The following is a 6,718-nucleotide window of genomic DNA, read 5'->3' on the forward strand; positions in this document are numbered from 1 at the left end:
GATTACGCAGTTTGGCGGGGCTGAAGGCCGCTTCCCCGAGACGAACACGAGCTGAGCGAGCCTGAGGCTGACATACAGAAGGACTTAGACAGATTAAGAGAATGTGCAATGATGTGGCAGATGGAACACAGTGTCGGGAAAGTCATGGTCATGCACCTTGGTAAAAGAAATGGAAATGTTTCCTATTTTTTTTAATACAGAGACGCGAAGGGGCTTGGGTGACCTTGTACAAGATTCCCTAAAGGATCATTTTCTGATTGGGTCTGTGTTGCGGAAGGCAAATGCAATGTTAACCCATTTCAAGCGAACTAGAACATTAAAAAAATGTAATTTTGAGACATTATAAAGCACTGGTGAGGCCTCACTTGTAGTATTGTGCACAGTTCTAGTCTGCTGACCTGAGATTAGGTGTGTTGAGACTGGAGATGTTTCAGCGGAGGTTCTCAAATAGTATTCCAGGATTCAGCAGCTTGTCAAATAAAGAGCGTTTGACGACTTTGGGTCAATAATTCACTGGAATTCAGAAGTCTGAGGGGTAACCTAATGAAACAGATCGAAAGATGAAAAGCCTTGATGGATTGGACGTGGAGAGGACGTTTCCGCTTCTGGAAGAGTCTAAGACCAGACGTCACTGCTTCAGAATAGAGAGGCGCCCTGTTAGAACGGAGATGAGGCCGATTCTCATTAATCAGAGAGTGGTGAATCTGTGGAATTCTTTGCGCAGGCTGTTGCGGAGGCCGTTTTTATGTATATTTAAAGTAGATGTCAATGAATTATTGATTAATCAGGGCTTACTGGAGAAGGGAGAAGATCGGAGCGAAGAAAAATGGATCCAACACGATGAAATGGCGGGATTCCGTTTGGAGGCCGAGACTTGACGCGGACATCGAGCACCTAGTTGGTGCACGCGACCCCTGCCAGCAGTCTCGAACTGTAAACTCTCCCGTCCCATGGCACTGGCCGACCAAAACTTGGAGACGTTTAACGTTGACTCACCGGTCCATTGGGCGGAAACGAATTGGGTTGTCGTCGATGCGCATTTTAAACGGATTGAGGCCAAACGGGGAAGACTTCGACTAGCCGGACAAAGATAAACACTTCATGTACTTTGTATGCATGGAATCCCTGATACTGTCGTCTGTGATAACTGTCCCGCGTTTACAAGTAAGAATTCCAACTATTTTCAGAAGACAATGGAGGTCGATCGCAGCACACGTCCCTCCATCACCCATCTTCATACGGCATGGCTGAATGATCTGAGTCCGTCAGAAGTTTCATGCGGACATTCACCACAGGACCTACAGGCTTTTTTTCTTGATACCGGATAACCTCACAAACCACCACATAGGTATTTATGGACCGGAGACTGCATTCCTGATTAGATTAGACAATGAAAGTGCGGTACAACTGAGATAGGGTACATCAGAACTTTGAGGCGGGAGATCCGGTTTATGTTCGCCGGAACCCTGAGAGCCGAAGGTGGATGAAAGGAGAAGTTGTGGTGAAAGAGAACCAACAAGTTCCTTCAACGCTTGAGGATGTTTATTTGAGCACTTGAGTCTATGCCGCCGACATCCAGACTACCTCAACAGATGGCCGAGTGAATCAGCCGTTCCACAACGGGCTAGTGAACAAGCCGGGTTAGCCCCGCAACTTGTCGAGAAGAATCCCCAGTTGCAAACACTGAACCCGGATCATCACTCGAGCCTGGGGTTTCTGGATTCCGCCTATCAGTACGGACCAGAAAACAGGAGGAATATTATCAAGTTGGCTTCACCTAAAAACACAAAGGATGGAGAGATGTCCGATCCATAGGGCGACTCTTTATGGGTGTGTCATGTGACATCACGGGATTGGGATATTATTCCGTTAGGTTTGGCCTACTAATTCTGTCTGTGTGATCGTGTTCATTGTGTCCGGGTGACTACGAGTACACCAGGCCTATTCGGCTGCAGATGACGCGGTAAACGTTCTTTAATTGTAATATTGGCATAGGTGCAGCTCAGACATCATCTATAATATTGTTGATAATACAACTGTTATAGGCAGGTTCTCAGAGGGTGACGAGGAACGGTATAGGAGTGAGGTAGATCCGCAGGGTGAGTGACGTCACAACAACAGCCTTGCACTCAACGTCATTGAAACCAATGAATTGATTGTGGTCTCCGGGAAGTAGAAGTGGGAAGAGGTGGAGAAACTTCCGGTTTAAGATGGTGGTGGTGAAGCTCAGTGACCACTTATTGGCGACAATAAAAAAACAAAGAAAACAAATAAATACGTTATTAATAACTTTATTCTGGTAAACGATCGATGCAAACAAGAGCGTCTAACTTTCCATTCGGAGTTGAGCTTTTAAACCGCCTGTATGACCTTGCATTTTTGCGGTGTGAAGTGAAAGCTCGAAAGCGCTGGGCGTTGCTGCTTTGAAGGCCGAATCAAGCCGCCGGGTCCGGGATGGAGATCCGAGGACGAACCACTGTACAGCCATCGCTGGAGCGGACTGAGACGATTCGATGTGGCAGAACAGAGCCGAGTGGAGGCGAGACAGAGCCCGGTCCCGTGCCCGAGACCGAGGACAGATCCGAGATTAGATCGATTTTAAAGTGGGGCCGAATTGGAAAGTTCGGAACGAGCAGAATCGAGACGGTGAGGCCAGGCCCTAGAGCGTATCGAAGCAGCAGAGCCCGGGTCCGAAAGCGAGGAACGATGCGACGTTTGGACGTTTTCATCGACGGACCAGTCTGGACGATGGACGCTGCTTTGTACTGGGGCAGGGACATGTTCTTGAATCGGTTCTTGCAACGTCTGGCTTCCTGTCTGCGGCGTGGGGGTGGAGGGGAGAAGGGTGGATTGGCTGGGGACTCATTTTCCTGACCTTCAGTTCTGAATGTTTATCGTTTGCAGCATTGGTCCTTTTGTCTTTCACCCTGCACATCGGGTGTTTGACTGTTTTCTTTCTTAGTCGGTTCTGTCGGCTTTCTTTGTTGTGTGGTTATTTGTAAGGAGACAAATCTAAATGTTGAAAACGTATACATTGATAATGAATGCACTTTGAAATTTGAACTGTAAACAGGTACATCTCCATCGATGGGTCAGCAGTGGAGAGACCGAGAAGCTTCCATTTCCCACTGGTCCACAGCTCTGTAGATGATGGATTGGGAGAGAAGAATTAATGCAATTACGAGAAAGTTTGAGAAGATTTATGTTGTCTCAAAAGCCTCCAGAAAATTCATACAGGTGTACCTTGGACACTATGCATCCCGTCAGGTGTGGAGGCACTAATACAGCAGATCGGAAAAAAGCCACAAAGTGTTGTAAAGTTGTCATCTCCAGTAATGACATCAGGCTGCTCACCATATTCAAAAAGCAATGTCTGAACAAGTCGGCTTCCATCATTAAGGACCCTCAAGGTGCAGAACACTTTGCATTACTGTCATCAGTAAGGAGGTACCTGGTCACAAGTCTCAGCCTGAACGTTCCAGCAGCACATCAGCGCATAATGCATACAGCAACATGGCAGCGTAGGCACTCGGTTGTGCCCACGTTTTAGCCTACGCCAAGATCAATCTGACGCTTCAATGTCAAAAATCAGGAGTTACTTCAATACATTTCGTGCTGCCCTTGTCAATCACGCCTGCACAATGGGTTGGTGAGTTCAGTGTGACTGAAGAAGTGTGGACAAAGTTAGAATAAGGTGCTGAAATCCGTGTGATCTACAATTACATCGGGCAAATAACACAGACTGTGCAAGCTCGCTTTAATGTTCATATAATGTGGGATTGGTTTCAGGATAAATCGTGAGCTAACTCAAAGCTAACACTTGCTTTGTGAGATATGGAGCGAGATATCATACAATTAATATCAAATAAAATGAATGTGAAGGCAACAATAGAAGATAGGTCATGACTGGCATTTCAATCCGGAATGTGCGGAACAGCTTTAAAAACTGACTGTCTACTAGACGGTGTTATGGACTGAGCTTTAAGTATTCTCTGTGGTGCCGAGAGAACAGAGAAGTAGAAGGGGCGCCTTGTTTGTTAACTGACTGTAACTAACTGGAGTTATTGTGCAACCTTTGTTGCTGTTGTTATTTTTTTTTAACCGGGGAATAGATTAATATATAAAAGGGCAGCAAGATCAGAACGCAGGCGACTGGCGCTTCGTGCTAGGAGTGCGGTACATTTTGTACAATACCCGAAAATGGCTCTACCGACAATCCGGCATGTAAGGATTGTATTTTACCCTATTCTCGCAGCTTTCGGTGTTCCGGGTAAGTCGACACATCCTCTGTCTGAAATGTTAGGGACTGTAACTGCGATGTTTGGGTTATAACTACAGATAGCGGGAAACTAGCCAATGTGGGGACATGTTATTCTATCTTGTATGTCTGGGAACCGAGCTGGTTCGCCGTCTTTTCATCGAGAAGAGGAGAAGAGGAAGGCCGCGCTCGGAGCGCTCTGATAGACTACCGGGGGTTGTCCCAGCCGAGGGTGGTCGGGGTTCGGAGGAATCGATTGGTGGGAAGGAGATCCGATTCCGTGAGCTCCAGCGACTTTATTTTTGCACAGACTGTTCAGAACTAAACATAAGTGGCACCATTTTCATTTCATTTCACAGACCCAATCAGAAAATGACCCTTTAGGGAATCTTGTACAAGGTCACCCAAGCCCCTTCGCGTGTCTGTATTTAAAAAAATAGGAAACACTTCCATTTCTTTTACCAAGGTGCATGACCATGACTTTCCCGACCCTGTGTTCCATCTGCCACATCATTGCACATTCTCTTAATCTGTCTAAATCCTTCTGTATGTCAGCCTCAGGCTCGCTCATCTCGTGTTCGTCTCGGGGAAGCGGCCTTCAGCCCCGCCAAACTGCGTAATTAAGTTGGTGTGAATGCTGTTTTAAAAAAAACACCATTTTAAAAAAAATCTCTCTTTTTCCCTGTCTCTCTGTCTCTCTCTGTCTCTCACTCTCTGTCCTCTCTCTCTCCCCACTCTCTGTCCCCCCTCTCTCTCTCTCTCTGCCTCTGTCTCTCTCTTGCTCACCTGCTCTCTCCCTCTCCTTCCCCATACCCCTTTGTGGATTTCCGATCAAACATGTGATTATATGTCATACCCCTACCAGTTGGGAATTATAGTAAATATAGCTAGCACAAGAATGGGGTGTCCAGCTGGGGATTTGAATTAATTTCTCCCTATCGCACCTTTAAGATGATAATGAATGTGATCGAAAATGGCTGATGTATCCAAGTGGAAGAGCTTATTTATTGATAGACGTTGCTGAAACTATTCGAGTTTAAGCTAGATTGTGTACAAGCGACACTGGACAAGTCAGTGAAGTCCGATTCTGTTCACCAGGCCCTACGTTCATTCATTGACTAAACGGAGGGAACGAGTGCATCCGTTTCACCCTGGGGTTGATGACCGACAGCGGGCACGGCCCCACTTACTCCGGGCCAGTACCGGCTCAATAATACTGAGAGTTCCGTTGAGTGGAATCTGCCGGCTGCACATCAGCCGATCCTCCTACAGCTACTGTGTTCAGCTCTCTCACGGCTCTCATTCCCTACGGCTGGTGTCTGAATGGGGCTTCGAGGGTAAGAACCATTGAAATGATGATCGCACGGGTAGGGAATGTAGTGCGCAAGGGAGGTATGGGAGAAGATGGTGATCTCCCCTATTTTTCTGCGTTGTGATGACGAATGAGCAGCAGTGCTGCCCCCTCTTGGTTACATCGCCAAGGTGACATCGGGAGCACGTCACCAGCAACTTAACCAGGAGCAGTGCTGCCCCCTCTTGGTTACATCGCCAAGGTGACATCGAGAGCACGTCACCAGCAACTTAACCAGGAGCAGTGCTGCCCCCTATCGGTTACATCGCCAAGGTGAAATCGAGAGCACGTCACCAGCAACTTAACCAGGAGCAAATGCGTAGTTCGGCTCCGATCATTTTTAGTTCACTGAATAAAGATTTTTTTATTCTCTCTTGAAACATATTTCCCCAGTAATTTTGCCGATCACTGTCGGAATAGTATTTTCACATTGAATTCCGAGAACGCTTCTCCTCGCCCTGTTTGTAACTCACAATTTGTGACTCTTTCCCCAGCGAACCTATTGGCAATCGTGGTGCTCCTCCGAGGGAATTGCGGCCTTTCCAAATGTATATCGCTCTACATGGTTGCTATGGCAATGGCAGATCTCCTGGTGATGATGTTCTGTGTAATCGGGTACCATATCATCATGTACCAGTTTCCAATCTCCTTCCTGTCCTACACGTCCGCCTGTAAGGTAGTCCTGTATTTCACATTGACCAGCCTGCTAACCTCGGTCTGGTACACTGTCCTATTCACAGTCGATCGGTTTGTTGCGATCTGTTACCAGAAACTGAAAGCGAAATATTGCACAGTGAGGACAGCTGTTGTCGGCATTATAACCGTGGCGCTCCTGGGGCATTTACAGAGCGTTCCGCTTCTATTTGAGTATAAACCTATGGGTATAGTTAAAGGTATTCAGTGGGGCTGTCAGCCGAGCTCGTGGTTCATTACGTCGCCTGTGGGCGTCACATTCTCCTTTCTGCAGAGTATTTTAACGCCTATATTACCTTTTGTTCTGATAGCACTGTTTAACTGTCTGACAGTGAGGCGCATTTTATTAGCCAGTAAAGTGCGCCGCGGACTGCGCGGTCACAGCAGTCAAACACAGAAGGATCCGGAGATGGAAA

This window comes from Mobula birostris, chromosome 13 (genome assembly GCF_030028105.1).
Source record: "Mobula birostris isolate sMobBir1 chromosome 13, sMobBir1.hap1, whole genome shotgun sequence".
NCBI lineage: Eukaryota > Metazoa > Chordata > Chondrichthyes > Myliobatiformes > Myliobatidae > Mobula > Mobula birostris.